Genomic DNA, 20,017 nt, shown 5'->3' on the forward strand with positions numbered 1-20,017 from the left:
TTTTTTTTTTTTTTTTTTTGCTTGTTCTGGAGATTAAGGCCATTCTTCCTGAATCATTTTAAATACTGGCTACATACTGGAGTCACCTGGTAAGCCATAAAAAATGCTGATGGCTTCAGGGCCTTAGGAGTTCTCATTCCCCTATATGGCATGCTCTTCCCAGGTTTATCCACACAGATTCATGGATTAGCCTCTCATCTCCTTCCAATCATTCCTTAACCATTTTCTTGGTGAGCATTCCCATGGCCTTTCCACTTCTAGTGCATTCTCTTCTATTATGTTTCTAAAGAAAGGACCATTCTGTAATTTGTTTACTAATTGTTCAGTATGTAGAACAGTTCTTGGACTTTAGCAAGCACTGAGAGACAATTATTAAATAGATTAATGATACAGAATACATGGGAGGTTAAAGTGATCATAACAGTACCTAAATAAGGTGCTCAGCTTTTGGGAATCTCCTGGAGCCTTTGTTAAAAATAAAGATTTTCCAATTACACATTAAGAAATTTTGTTTCTTAAAATGTGGATTGTCATTGTTATTTTAATTAGTTATTTGTATTATTACAAGTTGAACATCTTTCTGAGCCATGGATATTTCCAATTTCTGGTTAATTTTTTTTTTTCCGATAACTGTGCCAACTATCTGCAGGAGCTTTAGCTTTATTCTTATCAATTTGCATGAACATTTTCTACATTAAGGCAATAAACTTCTTTCCCAACATATATCTAATCACTTTCTCCTTTGTCTACTTGGGGTATTTTGATATTGCTGAAAATGTTATTATTTATATTACAACTTTTCATAATTTCTTCCATTGTTCTTTTTTTAAAAAATATTATTATTATTATTTTGTATTGGGGATTGAACACAAAGGCACTTGGCACTTTACCACTGAGCTACATACCATTGAGCTACATCTCACCGACCTACATTTTTTTTTTTTTTTTTTTGAGACGGGGTCTTACCAAGTTTCTGAAGTTTTATTCAAGTTGCTGAGGCTGGCCTCGAACCTGTGATCCTCCTGTCTCAGTCACCTGAATAGCTGAGATTATAGGAGTGTGCTACAAAGCCTGGATCTTCCATTGTTCCTAAATTTAGAAAGCACTTCTTTTCCATCAGTGGAATCTGCAACAATTCTTATGGCTTATTTTCCCACAGATTTCTCTCTAATGAACATCTAAACATTTTCCTTCTGTACAACTAATAAGTATTTGGCTTTTTGAATATTACTATTATCTAACTATTTAGCAAGCTTTCTTCTCTTCTCTATTCTATACAAATTGACAGTAGTTGATTATATTAAGATAAAGATAAGGATACATACTGGTATGGGTGATGGAACTCTTTTATACTACTCTGTTGACCTACTGCCCTGTTCTTGTTTTCAGGACTAAACTGCTATAGCATTATAATATATTCACTACTGGACAGAAATTTAACTTTTCTCTATGTTTCAAAATTATTTTAGTTAGTGCAATATGTTTATTTTCCTAAATATTTTTAAATTAATTTTTGTTCACTCATGAAGAATCTGCTTAGAAATTTATTATTAATTAAATTTTAAAATTATTTTAAAATTAGTTAAATTTTAAAATTATTTTAAAATTAGTTAAATTTTAAAATTATTTTAAATTTAATTTAATATTAATTAAAATTTAAAATTATTTAAAAAATACATACAATGACAAGATCACAATAGTAAAATCAGTAAAGGTTTTCAAGTTTATGATACACAATTTAACTAAAGGTTATGAAAATGAAAATAAATTTAAAATTATTTTGAGAAAAATTGGCATCTTTGTGATATTTAATATTTTTATCCATAAAATAGGTCTTCTCCATGGATGTCCATCTAATTTATACTTGAGTACATTTTTTTTTAAGAGAGGGAGAGAGAATTTTTTAATATTTATTTTTTAGTTTTCAGCGGACACGACATCTTTTGTTTTTTGTATGTGGTGCTGAGGATCAAACCCAGGCCGCACGCATGCCAGGCAAGCACGCTACCGCTTGAGCTGCATCCCCAGTCCACTTGAGTACATTTTGTAGTTTTCTTCACCTAAAACCTGCAGATTTCACCTTAATATTAGATACACAAACATGTAAATATATTTTGGCTTGGGCTTTTAAAGAAAAACCGTGTATTATCCTACATTTTATATTTTAAAAAGTCCTTCCAGGATTTTCTTACTGTTCTTCATATTGACTGGTCCATTTTTCCTCCTTTTCTCTCTCTATTTTTTTTTTTTTTGGTGCTGAGGATGAACCCAGGGTCTTGTGCATGCAAAGCAAGCCCAGTACCAACCAAGCTATATCCCCAGCTCCCATTTCCTTCCCTTCTTTAAGGCAAACATTTAAAGTGGTTAGAGGGGCCTCATTATATCCTAACATCATTCAGCTATGTCATGTCAAAAGTGAAAAATAGTTGTCATTCTTAAATCAATGAAGGATGATCAAATTTCCTTTGCTATGATATAGAAGTCATAGAAAGTGATTTGTCCACTATTAGGAGTCAAATATAGTAAGATTTATGTTGATAGATTTTTCGTACAATATAAAATCTGATAATAAATCACTTAATAGTTTGCTTCACTTAAGAAACAAATTACCAGCTATTTTCCTCAAGTTCATCAAGATACATATTTTATTTTGCAATTTTCATTGTTTTTTTTTATTATAGACATAAATAAGAAATCCTTTAAAAATATGTACAATGACAAGATCACAATAGTAAAATCAGTAAAGGTTTTCAAGTTTATGATACACAATTTAACTAAAGGTTATGAAAATGAAAATATTGAGACTTAATATCTTTCATAGTCATATATTGTGGTACACATAATCTTTTATGAAAATAATTTGTGATCATGAACTAAGATCCAATGTAGTTTTTGTCTAAGTTGGTAAAAATCTGGCAAAAAATAAACCATTTTTATGGGCTATATACATATAATTTTATGATAGGGCCATTGTGTTTTCTCTTAGGAACTGTAATATACTTTTATAAATAATATGACTGCTCAACTTGGTAAATGTTTTAAAACATTTAAAATGTAACTTACAGAAAGTTTCAAATGTATGTAAATGCACTAAGATTATGGAACAACCTATGAGTGGAGAAATACAAGAAAATAGCAGATTCTCTTGAATGAGAAGTGAGATCGAAGTTGATAAGAGATATTAGTTTTTATCCCAGAACAACATAGCCATAATGTGAAATTGTAGTATGTAGGGAAGCCTGTGTGTAAACATTTTCAAAAAGATGTTTGAAAAAGCTCATAAATCAAGCAAGGCACTGCCCATTTTTACTTCCAGGGAATCTCAGTGTGGTCAAATATTAGATGGGAAACTTTTCACTGAAATTCACTAACTCAGATATTAGACATAAGACACATGTCCTACATTGAGTAAATTAAAATGTTTCACTTTAATAATAATAATCACATCCTATTATTTTAGCCAAAGAAAGGGTAAAATCTTCCATTAGTACCTACTATTGTAGGTGAGTCCTTGAAGAATTAAAACACCTATTCTGATTTGTAGGTTGGTGAATAAACTCACTAATGGTAGTAAGTTATTTTGATTGAACCCAAAGTAGTGATTAGTTTTATTAGCATTGGTTTAATAGTTATAATACATTTTTATAGATATTTCCCCTTAGAAAGTTCAAAGTACATTAGCATAGTTTAATCATTCATTCTTAGAATTTTTTTGGTAAAACAATTGAACATTAAGTAGATATTTGTAACCCTCTGAAATTAGCATCAATGTCTTAAGCAAACACAAGTAGGAGGTAGTTTCAAATATGAAATAGTTGACCCAAGTGGATTTCATTTCTCCCTTTCCACTTTAATGAAAGGCAGGCACACTGATAGAATTGATATTCGGTTATTCTTGTTAGAGGAGAAACTGGCGGACTCAACAAACTTTGTTTATTCATTCCACCAAATAAGTGCTGATCCACCTGGTGGCCTCCACTCTCTACTTTGTATGGAAACCTAGTCTCTACTCCAGAAAATGGCTGAATTCATTAAGAAAAAGTGATAGTGGCAATACAATTAATTAACCAGGTTCAACCTGGAAGTACAGATTCCAAACAACTCAATACTCATTTGTTCTCTAGGTGAAAACCATGTCTTCAAGTGCCCTTATGTTTCATATAACAAATTCTCTCCCTTGAAGGTCAAATAAAACAAATCAATAGCTGGGAATGTAACTTAGTGGAAGAACACTTGCCTATCATGCAGGAGGTGCTGGGTTTGATTCCCAGTTCTACTAAGTAAGTAAGTAAGTAAATAAATAAATAAATCTCTTTCATAATTGTTCCCACTCCTGTTTCTTTCTGGTTTTAGGCTGTACCTGGTGAACATCCACAATCCCAATGCTTTCTAGAGTTCTAGGCCTATGCTTACATGGAATTGGAAATGACTTTAAAGTATGCAGGCTTCTTGAAATTTTCCTTAGAGAAGAGAACTGGGCATGGCTCCTTAATGAGATGGGGACTCTGATATAATTCTGGTACATGGGGCCTGGAGTTCCTTCTAGTCCAGTGCCAGATAAAGATTTTTTTCAGCATTAAAAGATAATAAAATCATGGCACTTGCAGGCAAATGGGTAGAGTTGGAGAATACAATGCTAAGTGAAGTTAGCCAATCCCAAAAAAACAAATGCTTAGTGTTTTCTCTGATATAAGGATTCTGATTCATGATGGGGTTGAGGGGGGAGCACAGGAGGAATAGACAAACTTTAGATAAAGCAAAGGGAAGGAGGGGAAGGGAGGAGGCATGGGGGTAGAGAAGACAGTGGAATGAGATGGACATCATTACTCTAAGTACATGTATGAAGACACGAATAGTGTGACTCTACTTTGTGTATAACCAAAGATATGAAAAATTGTGCTCTATGTGTGTAATATGTATTGTAGTGTATCCTGCTGTCATATATAACAAATTAGAATAGAAAAAAATATATGCCCCACAGCCACACCCCCAATGCCCAGCTTCTTCAGCCACACCCTATCACTTCAGTTACCACTCAGTTAATCCCTATCAGGGGAATAATTCACTGATTGGGTTATGGCTGTCACAACCCAATCATTTCTTTGCTGAACCTTCCTGCATTGTTTCACACATGAGCTTTTAGGGGACACCTCGCATCCCAACCATAAGAGAAAGAGAAGAAAACAGGTCAATATAAGTCAGAACACAATAAAACTTAAAAACTTACAACTGAGATAGACAACATAAAATTTTCAGGCAGAAGAGTTAATTCCAGCTTGAGAAACTAGGGAAAACATCTGAGAAGAGGCGATTCAGAGAGAGGTGAGTAGTGAGAGGTGAGTAGTGGAGAAGGGCTGTGGAAGACACAGAAAGCTGAAGGGAACAATCCTATGAAAAAACACAAAGGTTTGGTAAGCCCACAGACAGGACGGCATGTGGAAAGTTGTCTGAGAACATGGAAAAGATGAATATGTAAAATATCTGGAAAACACAGACAGAACTTGTGCATGGGTGAGTTCTGCATGCATTATGAGAATTTGGGACTTTAGACCACAGAAAGATATTAAAACGTTTTGGAGAGAGACAAAGAGGGTCTATGGAGCTATCAGATGGTGTCAACAAGAAGGGCTAAGAATCAAAGTCAAAATAAATAGGTCAACTTTCCCCCCCTACACTATGAAGAATTAAGAGGCTCAGCCTAACTAGGAAGCAATGTGGGGATAGTATGAAGGAATTAATATAGAAGTTCCTCTTACCTTCTTAATAAATTAATTAGTAAGGAAATTGAATAATAAATAAATTTAAAGATTTCCATGAGTGGTTTGGAAGAGGAAATAAAATAATCAAATTGTGATTTTATTTGGATAGTGTTAAAGTATAATGCTATTTCAAATCAATGCAATAATGGGTCAAATGGTGTGAAATTCAGAATAGGAGGTGAGTGGGAAAAGGGAAGAGTCAAGGGGACATTGTAGGATGCTGACTCATTCAGGACACTAGGAGAGGTGACCCCAGAAAGCAAAAAACATAGGCCACAGCCTGGTGTGGTGGCACACACCTGTAATCAGAGCGACTCAGGAGACTGAGACAGGAGGATTGCATGTTCAAAGCTAGTCTCAGCAATATAGCGAGGTCTTAAGCCACTTAGTGAGACCATGTCTCAAAATAAAAATAAATAAATAAAAGGGTTGGGGATGTGGCTCAGTGGTTAAACAACTCTGGGTTCAATCCCCAGTAGCAAGAAAACAAACAAGCCACATATTTCAGGAATAAGCATTTTGAAGAAGAAATTCCATTTGTCCTTGTTTGAGAACAACAGAAATTTACTTAGTGGTGAGTGACAATAAGGAAGACTGTTTAGGAGCAGCTTTGGCCTTGTACCTCTGATCTTTCATCCTGCCTGGTACATCCCATCTCTGTATTTTCTCCTCGTAGTTATTCCCTTGTCACCTTGGGCTACTCGGTTCAGAGTATTCTATCCCTCAGTTGTTTCTTTTTATTTGGGAGATAAACAAAATACAAATAAAATGAGTGATACCTGGTGATAAAAATAACTCATATTTACATTAAATCTGATAATGAGGAACAGCAGGTGGAGAACAGGGGTGTGGAGAAGGAACAGAGAGAAGGTGCTGAAACAAACGGATGTGTTGTTCCTGTTTGAGAGTGAACTAGCGTGTAATAGACACCTGATGGACTTACAATGACAAGCGTGTTTATTGCTTTACATACACTCTTTCTTTCTTTTGTCCTCTTTTATTAATTTGTTCTTTTTCATTATAATGGCAATAGAATGTATTTTAACATATCATACCTACATAAAGTATAAGTTCCTGTTCTTGTGGTTGTACATGATGTGGAGATACACTGGTTGTGTATTCATATATGAACATAGGAAAGTTATGTCTGATTCATTCTACTGTCTTTTTTTATTAGTTGAGCATGACAATACAATGATCTTGACATATCATACATTTGAATCAAATGGGGTATAATTTCTCATTTTTCTGAGTGTACAGGTTGCAAAATCACATTGGTTATATAGACATGTATATACATACAGCAATCCTAGTGTCTATTTTATTCTACTGTTTTTCCCATCTCCATTCCCCCTCCTTCCCTCCATTTCCACGTGTCCAATCAGGCAAACCTCCACTCCTCCCTCCCCTCTGCCTATTGTGAGTCAGCATCTGCATATCAAAGAGAACCTTAGGTCTTTGGCTTTTGGGGATTGGCTTGTTTCATTTAGCATGATAGCTTGCACCTCCAACCATTTACCTGCAAATGCCATAATTTCATTCTTCTTTGTGGCCTAGCAATATTCCATTGTGTATATATACCACATTTTCTTTATCCATTCATCTGTTGAGGGCACCCATTTTGGCTTGGCTATTGTGGATTGAGCTGCTATAAACATTGATGTGGCTGCATCACTATCGTATGCTGATTGTAAGTTTTTTGGGTGTGTACCAAGGAGTGGGATAACTAGGTCAAATGGTGGTTCCATTCTGTGTTTTTTGAGGAATCTCCATACTGATTTCCAGAGTGATTGCACCAACGTACAGTTCCACCAGCAATGTATGAGTGTACCTTTCCCCCAACATCCTCACCAACATTTGTTTAATTTGTATTCTTGATAATTGCCATTTTGACTGGAGTGAGAGGAAATCTCCATACATACAGTATCTCTTAATTCTGAAAACAATTCTACAAGGTGTGAATATTCGCATTTCACAAATATTGAAATTAGAAGTTTAAAATGTTGGAATGCTTGCCCAAGCTCATCTAACTGGAGGGAAGTAATACTGTACTTGGGAAAAATTATGCTCTTTTCACTCTACCGTATTGACATCCATGTTAAATGTGAAAATGTTTTTAAAAATCTTGTATTCAAAGTAATCCCAAATGTTGGAACATTTGTTAGTGAAACTATTTATGTATATGCTCTGATATACTACATTATTTTTATTTTTATTTTCTTTTTATGAATATATTTTAGTAGATATTTTTATTAGTGCATTATAGTTATTCATGATATTGGGATTCATTTTGTCATAATCATACAAGCACTGAATATAATTTGCTCCACTCATAGATACACATAAAAGTGAAATTCACTGAGGCATATTCATATATGAACACAGCATAATTTGGTCAATTTCATTCCAACATTCCTCTCTTTTCTGACCCCTTCTCCTTCCCCATCAATCCCCTTTCTCTGTCTTCTGATCTGCCTTATATTTTCATTGATTATCCTCTTTTTTACCCCTTATTTGTATAGCTTTTGCACATGAGAAAAAATATTTAGCAAAGGAAACAATTAAGAGCTTGAAGAGTCAACAGAATGGGAGAAGATATTTGCCAGCTCTTCCTCCAACAGGGCATTAATGTCCAGAATATACAAAGAACTCAAAAAACTTAACACCAAAACAAAACCCCAACTAATAAATGGGCAAAAGAACTAAACAGATCTAAACAGACACTTCTTTTTATTTATTTTTTATTTTTATTTTTTAGTACTGAGGATTGAAATAAGGGGTATTTAACCACTGAGCAACATCCCCAGCCCTTTTCTTAGCTTTTATTTAGAGATAGAGTCTTGCTAAGTTGCTTAGGGCCTCATTAAGTTGCTGAGGCTGGCTTTGAGCTCATGATCCTCCTGCCTCAGCCTCCTGAGCTGCTAGGATTACAGGTATGTGCCACCATACCTGGCTAAACAAGCATTTCTTAAGAGAAGAAATACAAATGGGCAACAAATACATAAAAGGTTTTTTTAACCTTCTTAGCAATAAGGGTATTGTGAATCTACTATTTTGAAGAATCCTGTTACTGTAAAACTCTGAGTTTCTAAGGTAACAACAAAATGATGATTATCATTATTGCCAAACCTCATGCAATGGGAGTTCAATAAATGTTCATTGCAACCTTGTCTATTAACCCTGTGTTCTCCAAGTAGAGAAATTTTTGGCAAAATAATGCTCACATTGACTCATGAACTGCTTGGGACCACATCAAATCAAGCGTATTATAAAAACAGCTAACAAACCTGTTAACATGCTGAGTATATGTGTACAAGAATTTCCTCCCTTCCGAGAATCCATTGTTATCTTCCTCATCTTGAAGAAACTTGACAAATGGTCATCCTATGGCAAAACTGTTTGATTCCCATGGAAACTTCCTTTATAGCTTCTGTTACAGTGAATCTTCCACCTTTATTTCCAATAAAACAGTTGGAGGTAGAAATCATATTTAAAATTAATCATAACCTCACGGTGCCATTTCTATCAAGGCCCCTGACATTGCTGGTACATAAGAACTGATTAATCATCAGCAGTTTAGTCTATTAATGTCTCCAAATGTCTTTCTTATGCTTTATTATATTCATGATGAAAAAAGCCATGCTTCAAAATGAGACGTGCAACTTCCTAGCTGAAAACCCCAGCTGAGAAATACTTAGGCATTGCAACATGTCAAAACAAAGCTACACCCTTCATTGACAGTGCTGTGCTCTCTGGGCATTCTTGATATTTGATGAGGAAACAAGATGTTCCTGAAACAAAGGCAGAAGTCACACAGGGGCAGCACCCAGCAGCCTCTGCTAGTGAGAAGGAAATATTCTGTGGTATAAATGTTAACCATGTAGTCTTTATTATTGTGGTAGATGAAGCAATGCAAGGTGGATTCAGGAGTGTGACTAGGCACAGGTGCATGACATCACTCAGTACAAGCCTCACCAGTTTGATTCCAAACTGTTCTTTCCTTGCCTTCTATTTTCTTCTTGTACAGTCTGCTTTTTAGTCAAGAGGATGGCATCAGAACATTTTGAATGTTGGTTTTCCAGTGATTCATAGTATCCTCTAAGCTTATTGTTTTCATGTAGTTACATCCTTTAAATTTCTAGGAACTGCAGTAGGCACTGCGTAGACAGAGATGAATGAAACAGTTCTCTTCTTTTAAATAACTCACAGTCTAGATAGACTGCAAAACAGACCAACTGCAAAATTGGAGGGCTTTAATACAAGAGATATGAATAAAGGAGTGGGTTGTTTAGTTAAGGAAGTTTCCACTATAATGCCTAGTGTATTAATACTTGGAGGAAATAAATTTAACACACCTCTTCTATGTGACTAAATTCTTTTTATAATGACCATAAAATTAAGACAAATATTTTACATGTGAAAATTAAAATTTACACTTATCAACCAAACATTCTATTTATAGTTTTTACTTTATTCATACATAGAATATATAGGAGAGCATATAGAATAGAAAAATTGAAGGAACTCAAATTCTGCTTCCTTATTACAATCATTGTATGAACATTGTTTATTTCATATTGACTGTTTAGATCTGAGAATACAAAGTTTCACAGAAATTGGAGACCAAGATCTTAGGATTCCAGAGGCTTGTACACTCAATCCTAAATGAATGCATATATCTGAGTGCTAGTGTTGCAAGAGCCATTTATATAGCTATATGTTCTGATTTACTTCCATGCAAAATTCAGTTTGCTAAAGGATAAGCAATAAAGGTGTGCTAACTTTATATATATACACACACACACACACACACATATATAAAGTTATGATTATTATTATATATATATATATATAAATAGGCACATTTGGTCTATTTTTCCTTTTAATTCTCTCAGTTTCATTTCAGTTATTTGGAAAATGTGTTATTAGTTGCATACAAACTTACAATAGTTATGTTTTCTTTTAGAATGGGTCCCTTTATCATTAAAAAATATCTCTTTCTGGTAAAGAATTGCAGTGACTCAGAGGGCTGGAGTATAGCTCAGTGCCTAGTATGTGCAAGGCCCTGCTGTTCAATTCTCTATACTGCAAAAATCATTCAAAACAGTGACTCCAGTAAGTTTCTTGTTTGCATGATATAACTTTTCATTGCCATTAACTTTTACCTTCCTATATATTTAAAATAAGTGGATCTTTTTTGGACAGTGAATGCCTAGGTTCTGGGTTATTTTTTGTCTTTTTTAATACCTTTTGACAATTTCTGTCTTTTCCCTGAAGTTCTTCATTCATATTTAACATAATTAATGTTCAAGTGGGTTATGCCCACTATTTTGTTTCCTTTCTCTTTTCTTTCTTCTGTGTCAACCTAAATGACAGTGAAATTTCCAAAGGAATAATGGTATTTATTGGATAATAGAATAGCATTGCAATGAGAATAAATACAACATTGTAAAATATGAATGTGTTTAAAAAATAGCTAGTGGAATTATACCCCATCTGATTCAAATGTATGATATGTCAGGATCATTGTACTGTCATGTGTAACTAATTAAAACAAATAAAAAAAATAAAAAATAGCTAGTGGAAATTTTTTAGGAGAAAATGAGGAGGATTACATAAGTTATTTTGAAACAACAATCCTTGGCCTCGAGGATTAACAACAAGGGTGATTACCAGACACCTGTCTAGGTTGTACAGACAGTTGCTGGGTAGATAACCTTGCAGAAGTATTTTTCATGTAAAGTTGTGGCCTTTGCACAAGGTTGTAATTCTGACAGAGGCTTTTGTGACAGTTAATAATGTGCAGTTGTGTGTGAGACCTCTCCTTCATAACCTCTTAGGTTTATTTGCTTATTTTTGTAAGAGTTGATAATAAGTGATTCCCTTTTGATTTTGATGAGGCTCACATCTGTTTCTCCTTATTTGCTTTTTTGATTATTACTTAAAATTTCCTTGCAATTTTCCTGTTGTCTTTTTAGATATTTTTCATTATTCTTATAGTGGCTGCCCTAGTGTGTATGTGTGTATATGTGTGTGTGTGTGTGTGTGTATGTATCCAGATGCAAACTTGAATCCTATGAAAAGAACAAAGACCAGTAAAAATGGCAAAATTCAGGTAATGACTAACTTTTGTTTGGTTGTATTTCTCTTTCATTTCTTTCTGAATCACATACAAACTTAAAACAAAACTATATATATATGCATATATATGTGTATATATGTATATATATATGTATATGTTAACTTAAAAAAAAAAATATATATATATATATATATATATATATATATATATATTATATAAAATATATGTAACTTTTTGGAGTTCCCTGATGCTTGTCAATGTACTACTTCATATAAATATAGAAAGTTTGCAAGCTAACAAGTCTCCCTATCATTTTCTTATAGTTGTTATATGTGATATAACTATGTATGTTCTTAATCTCATTAAACAATATCATTTTTTAAGAGTTTTAGGTTCACAGCAATATTGAACAGAAGGCATAGTTTTAAGTTTGTATGTGATTCAGAAAGAAATGAAAGAAAAATACAACCAAATAAAAGTTAGTCATTTCCACTTACCTGAATTTTGCCATTTTTACTGGTCTTTGTTCTTTTCATAGGATTCAAGTTTGCATCTGGTATTATTTCTCTTCATCTTAAGAAACTTAATGTATGGTTTCTTTTTATGTGGGTTGTAGGCAATGAATTGTCTTAATTTCCTAGTTTATGAAAAAGTCTATTTTTTCTTCATTCTTGAATGATACTTTTGTTGGATATACAGAACTGGGTGGACAATTTTTTTTTCCCTGTCATCAGTATAGAGATGTCATTTCCCTCCTTTCTTATCCTCTCATCATGGTTTTTGATAAGAATCAGCATTCCTGTTTCCAGGTATGAAATATATTGCTCTTCTCTCTCTGCTTTCATCATTCGCTTTGAGCACTGGTAGTGATGTACCTTGGTGTCAGCTTCTTTTTATTTATTCTATTTGGTGTTGATTTAAAATCTTTAATTTGAAAATTGCTGATATTTATGAAGTTTGGTATTTCAGTCATGATTTCTTCAAATATGTTTTTGTCCTGTTCTCTGTCTCTTCTCTTTCTTGTATTCCTATTCCTTGTCATTTCCTCAGTTATTTCTATTTTAAAATTCTCTGTAGGCAACTCACCCACTTTGTGCTTGCAGGTATGATAAACTACTAACAAATACTATTTCCCAACTTTCAGTATGCCAGTGAAATAGAAATAATGTTTTACTTAATTTAAAATAAAACATAGTGATGTAAAAATCTTGAAAACACTCTTTGAATTAAATCTTGATTTCAAGAAAATAGGAGGCATTTAATTAACTTGATATAGCTTCATTTGAATATAAGTTTTTAAAATAATATTATATATATTATGATATGCTTATGACATTCTTTTTATTTTCAGGTGGGAATGATGATTGAACCTCTTTCATTCACACCCAATTTATCTGGTCCTACTTATATCTATACTTGCCTGCCTTGAGTTATTGGCAAGTCTAGTTATGCAATATGGCCGGCTGCTTTAAAAAAGAAGTCTACCTGTAGTATTGCTCTCTAATGTTCACTATTGCTAAGATATATAGAAGCCATGCTTTCTAATTTCCTTTGTGAGATAAGGTATCATGAGTTGATCCGTTTTGTTTTTTTAAACTACTTATAGCTTTTTCACTACTGTGACCAAAGTGCATGATAAAATCAATTTCAGAGAAGGAAAAGTTTATTTTGGCTTATGGTTTCAGAGGTCTCAGTCCATAGATGGCCAACGTCGTTCATTGTTCTATGCCTGGGTGTAGCAGAACATCATGGCAGAAGAGTGTGGCAGAGGAAAGCAGCTCAGAACATAGCACCTTGAAGGAGGAGCCGGGGAGAGGGAAGAAGGGAAGGAGAGAGAGGGGAGACTGACTTCTCCTCTCATCAAGGACAAAATATATACCGTGACTTACCTTCTCCAGTCACACCCTATCTGCCTGCAGTTACTACCCAATTAATTTCTATAAGGGGATTTATGCTCTGATTAGATCAAGAGTCTCATAATCCAGTCAGTTTGCTCTGAACTTTCTTGTCTCACATGTGAGCTTTGGGGAGACACTTCATATATGAACCATAACAGTTGTCCCTCTACTTTGGTAGTGATATACACAGGCACAGTTCACAAATATAAGGAATTATTTCAGATGGTCCAAAATGTCATAAAAAAGACAACCAAACTTGTTGGCCTTCATGGAGCTATACCCTGTGACTCTTGCTCTTCCAGGAGCCACAAGGAAGACCTGATGGCTTTATGTGGTTGGGAGAAATTGGAGCCTTGGGTTGGAGGAAGAGGAAAGGCAACAATTATCAGAAATATGCTTGAGGAAACTGAAATTGTGAACTCAGTATTTTTTTTTCCCCTTTTCCTGCTTTGGTGTTTCGTGAGAATGTCAGGAATCCAGAGAATAAATAATAGAGGAAGTTAGAAATTGTAATAATGCTCTACCAAATCTCTTCCTTCAATCTTATTTTCTGTAGTCTCCTGATTGTTTCCCTTGCTTTAAGCCTACATTTTCCTTATATCCTCCAAGGTTCTGTTGGAATTTAGTCCTTGTGCTGGCAAGTCTTTCATCAAATGCTGCTTCCACTTATGTTGCAGAAGGAAGCCAAAGACAAGAGTTTGGAGACTGGAATGTTTCTGTATTGAAATGCATTCTTCTCTTGTTCTACAAACTGTCATTTGGATGCTTTCAATGGCTTTATATTATTTGTTCAGGTTTTAACATTCTCTGTGCTTCTGTGAGGAGGACATGATCAAATGGTGCCTTTCTTTGCAAAAATTCTAGAAACCTCACTTTTCTTTATTGATGATGTTTCTCATTACACAGCATGCTTCTGCAATTTTATGTCTACCCTTCTGACTGAAAAGCTATCATTTTTTATCAGACTCTTTTAATTTTCCAAGTTTCTACTCAATTAAATAGTGCTTAGAGCAGTATTTTTGTGGCTCCCCAGAGTGTCTTTAAGTTATTTCAATGAGGGTCATTAAATGTTTCCAATTTTTTGAAGTAAAATTAATATTAATACATTTTAATGTTAAAAGAAATATGCCACAAAAGCATTTACCTGTCAGAATGTAAATCTGATTTTAAGTAACTATTCTTTATTGTTATTTCCATATTTAATTTCTGAAATACAGAAGCCAGACAATGCAGCTAAGTTTCAATTCATGAAACTGATGGAAAAACTGATAAAGCTAACTAAGTCCAAATTATAAAATGCAGTATACCTGACATTTAGCTATAATCTTCTTTTGGGGAAAAATGCTTAAATGAATGAATAAAATTATTTATTCGAGAATTAGAGATATTCACTGCATTAATAAAAAGGAATGCTCAGGGAACAATTATAAGCAAGTGTGTATATCTCCAAATGGAAAAACTTTAAAACAAAAATAAAATAAAATGTACTTACAGTTAATATTTACAAATAACGTTACTGGTTCTAATAAAAATGTGTGTAATGTCAAAATTATTGGTTCATACATTGAATGAGATAAAATCATTAAAAACAACAGCATTGGGAGAATAAATAACATTTAATAAGGTAATAGACAAAAATGACTTCTTGACAAATTTTATTGATATAATGCTTTCACTGAAGCCCTTATGGTGATGGATATAAAGTAAAAGCAAGTTCATGAGTTCTCTTATTTATTTTAACAGCACTAGTGGAGAAAATTTTAATGTTTAGAACTCAAAGTTCACAGGGTTTATTACTTTCTGAGCAAAGAAAGAAAGGCTTATGATTTTATATCATTTCCAAACAAAGCAACAAGAGGAATAAACTGTAAATAATAACCAGTAATCGTAAGAATTATAAAAAGTAAAAGCTGCTCATTAGAAAATGATACTGAAATGAAATAATATGTAGAGCTGGCTTATTATGGGAAGAATTATAAGAAAAGAAAAGCCAGACTGTGATAGACTATGAAACAAAGTTTTTAAGAAAAACAAAGTGATTAAAAATTAGACAACAAAAGTTTCATAAATTAATAAGGATGAAACTTGGAAAAAAAGATATTCATAAGATAGCGAATGAAAAAAAATTGTAATTTTTGTGTAGAAAACTGAGAGTTGTGGTTTATATACACAATGAAATATTACTCAACCATAAAGAAGAATGACTTTATAACGTTTGCTGGTAAATGGATGGATCTGGAGACTATCATACTAAGTGCAATAAGTCAATCCCCTAAAACTAAATGGTGAATGTTTTCTCAGATATGTGAAAGCAAACCCACAATAAGGGGAGGGTGAAGGGGAAGAATAGAAGTTCAGAGGATTAAATAAAGGGGAAAGAAGAGAAGGGAGAGGGATAAGGATGGGAAAAGACAGTGGAAAGAGTATGACATAACTTTCTTATGTACGTATTTGAAAACACCACAGTGACTCTCACCATCATGAACATCCACAAGACAGGGCCCCTAATTAGAATAAGATTTATTCTATGCCTGTGTAATTTTATCAAGATGGATACTACTGTCATGTATAAGTAAAAAAGAACCATTTGTTTATCTTTAAAATTGATTTTTAAAAAATGACAGCAGAATGCATTACAATTCTTATTACACATATATACCACAAATTTTCATACCTCTGTTTGTATATAAAGTATGTTGACACCCAATTCATGTCTTCATACATGTACTTAACCATTTTTTTTTAAAAAAAGAAAACTGTCAGAGTTAAGAGTTTATAATCTGAGAAGATCATACAGTTGGTCCAGTCAGGGGACCATACACAGCTCACCAGGGAGAGAGAAAAAGCACACTTTGCCTCATTCACTGCAAGTTCTTGAAGGACCACAGTGCTGGGCTGTGTAAGGAAGAAATAAGTCCTCCATATGAAAACAAGAACAAAATCAGACAACAGATGTTTAAAAGTGAAAACATGGTAAAATCTAGTGGTTTATAAGGTTCACAGAGTTCTTGAATTTAGCCTTCTTTAAATCCATTCCAAATTGATTGAGTCACATAACATTTTGTATCTTATTGCATACAATGTTTGATTAATATAATAATAGTATTATTACTGTCTGAATTAATCAATACAAGTTATAGGTTATAGGTTATAGAATAGAAAATATAGATTAATGAAATGGTAAGTATAGCCACAGTGGCTCCATCTTTATGGTTCCTGGGTGAAACTGTTATATGAGCTATTTTTAAGATGATAAAAAAATTGTCTTTCTGCACTTTGTGTACCCACCTATATTTTGGGTGCCCACGAATGTAAAGCCCCCAGGATGTGGTTGTCTGTATTTGCTCTGCTAACTGTGTTCTCCAGCCCCTGTACTTCTCTGGCTTGCAATTTGCAAAATTCCATAGAATGTGGTTTTCTTCCTTATATTTGGACCACAAACAGCCCAGGACGCTTCTCTTCCAGAGAGCTGCTTGGATTCTGTCGGAAGCATCCCTGGTCAGGAAAAGATGGATAAAATAAAATTATTTGATTTGTTTCAAATTCGGACTTAGAGTGTTTTCTGAGCAGTTGCCCCTAACAAGTATACAAATGCATTATAAAACTGAAGACAATTGCCAGTAAAATAAGTGATGAGTTTGTACTTAAACCTGTTCAAGAATACCTTTGTTGAAATCAATGAAGTTTTAGAATGCAGGCCCTTTGAATTACAAAGTTCTCATTTGTTATTTATAAGAATAATCAACTCTACTTTTGTCAATTTGATGAGTGCTCCCTTCCTAAATAAGACCATGATACATAATGTTGGTAAGGTCACTTTATCTTTTTGAACCTCAATTTCAAAGTCTCCAATGTAAGCAATTAACCAGACTTGTAAATGGACAATATAAAACTAATAGATTTGTTACGTAATATTTGTGAAAGTGCTCAGATTTGGAAATTAATAAATTAATTATTCACAATTTCTTTCCTATTGAATATAGTATTCTATTTCATTTGAGGGGACAAATACATTGGTATACATTTACAAATATCAGAAACTACCCAAATCGGATTTTCCAATTCTAATCACATCTGTAGTCTTATCTGTCAGTAAATTGTCCTGTATTACTTCCATTGAATTTCAAGCTTAAGCTTCTCTCAACTGCAATAAGCAATTTATATAAACTACATCCTCATTTTGCTGACTGCTGACTCACAATAACATACAGTATTTCCGACTCCCTACAATGACTGGCAATGTGATGGGAAGGGATTTTGTGAAAATATCATAGAAGAAACCATCCCTTTTCTCTTCTTCCTTCATGACCACAAATTCATGACCTGAATTTAGAAGAAATCTTCCACATCTCCTGTTCATTTCTAGGATAAAATTCATTGTGTCAGCTATAAAATAAGTACAAGAGAGGAAGTAACAGGACCAAAGTGACATAAATCAACAAACTAAATCTGAAAGAGTATGTTAAACATAATGATTTGAATTTTGCTTACTTCATCAGAATACCTCATATGCATTAGAAAAATTTTCTTGATGCATCAGTAAAACATCAAGGATAATCTTTTGGTTTTCCTTGTGTACAAATAGGAATTTTTGCAACAGTTTTATCATGTATCATTCTAAGAAAAGAAAACCAACATTCCCTTTATGTCATTTCCTCAATACATGCTTGCTTATTATTTCATTACAGAAAACACTTAAGCTAAATTTCAGCCATATCAATAACTAAAATGTGAGAAAGCAATATCACAGCTATGTCTTATTGGATTAAATCTACATGACTATGTCTTCATGGATTAGAGCATACTTTGAATTTGACAAAAGTAGGCAAAAAGTATTAGACTCATTTAAGTAAACTCTGAAGGTACAGCAAGTTTTCACATTCTAACATTATGAATACTTTGTTTTAAACTTCATTCCATTTCAGTAAGGAAGACATGTCAGAGCACACAGTAAAATTTGGATAGTAGCACTATCACTACTGGTTGGTAGTGATTAGTCTTGGGACTTTGGCAGACTGATTACATTTTCTATATACCTGAGTATCAAGGACAATCAAATACCCAATGACTCTGCAACCTGGTAACAAATGACACATGGCAGATGTTTAAATTCAATCATAAAGACAAGAAACCACACACAAAAATATGCAATAATGTTGACTTTTTTAGTACAAATTTTAGATTACCCCCAAACTCCCAAGTACCTTTAATGAATCAGAATTTTAGAATTGGATGGAATATTTGGATTTAGCTCATGTAAATTCTTCAATTTGCATAGGTCAATAGATATTAGTGAGTCATTTCAGGTGCTGTCTTGACTTATTCACTCTGAAATAGATTGATATGTCTGGAGGCTCAAAATGTATTAGTTCTAATAATGTCTCCTAGCTTTGCTTTTCATTTTCTAATGTATTCTGAACACAAATTGCACACACATGAATTCAGCACATAGAGTCTAAAGATGGTTATGTCATCATTAAACTATTACCATTAATTAGTAAAATCCTCTGAACCACTGATCACATTTTTTTATGGGTTTTCAATTGTAATTAATTTCCACCCTTTATGTTTCTCTTTTTGCTGAGTGGGTTTTGGTCATTAATTTTCATTTGTTGCTTTGACTCAGATGTATGCTATAAAAAAGAAACATCATTTTTGGAGAAAAATGTAAGAAAGTTTTCTTTTATTCAACTAATTTTATGTTCCATTTAAAATACTATATTGTCATTTCCTTTGATTTCTCTCTTTTTATATTATGATTCCTTTGTTTCTGTATTTTCCAAGTTTTGAAGACACATATTTACCCAAATCAACTATGGGTACTTTCATATTTTTAAAAATATTACTCTTATAAACATTATAGGCAAGACAGTAATTAACTCTCAGATTGGGTTTCAGGGCATGTGAAATTTGAAAGAAGAATGAGATGGGTTTGGTAATATATAATGATATTTAGCCATTTTAATGGTAAAAATTGACATTCCATCTTTGACAACAGCCTATAAATTGCATTTCTAATTTCAATCATTAACTTACAAATCATGGTTTTGCTATAACTACATACTACTGGTACTGTCATTTACTTACTATTTTTGTCAGATGAACTTATTCTTCAACAGAAATATTCATTTTACAGCATTATCCTAAGCAATAATATCCATGAAATTATGGGATAACAATGAGAGGTTTATTTTCATAAATATGTTGAAGTAAATCTAATATAACTAAAATCTAATATTATTTATGCAAATACCCATAAAATAATCTTACATGTAACA

The 20,017-nt window shown here is 33.2% G+C and overlaps 1 long non-coding RNA gene across 1 annotated transcript in view; it reads left to right on the plus strand.

The window, feature by feature from the left end:
• The first annotated feature begins 7,398 nt into the window (after positions 1-7,398).
• Positions 7,399-20,017, plus strand: part of LOC125610711 — a 489,175-nt gene continuing 476,556 nt past the window's right edge. The window contains exon 1 of the long non-coding RNA XR_007340712.1: positions 7,399-7,453. This is a non-coding gene — a long non-coding RNA (uncharacterized LOC125610711). The remainder of the gene's footprint in view (positions 7,454-20,017) is intronic.

Source organism: Marmota marmota, unplaced genomic scaffold, assembly GCF_001458135.2.
Source record: "Marmota marmota marmota unplaced genomic scaffold, marMar, whole genome shotgun sequence".
In the NCBI taxonomy this organism is placed as follows: domain Eukaryota; kingdom Metazoa; phylum Chordata; class Mammalia; order Rodentia; family Sciuridae; genus Marmota; species Marmota marmota.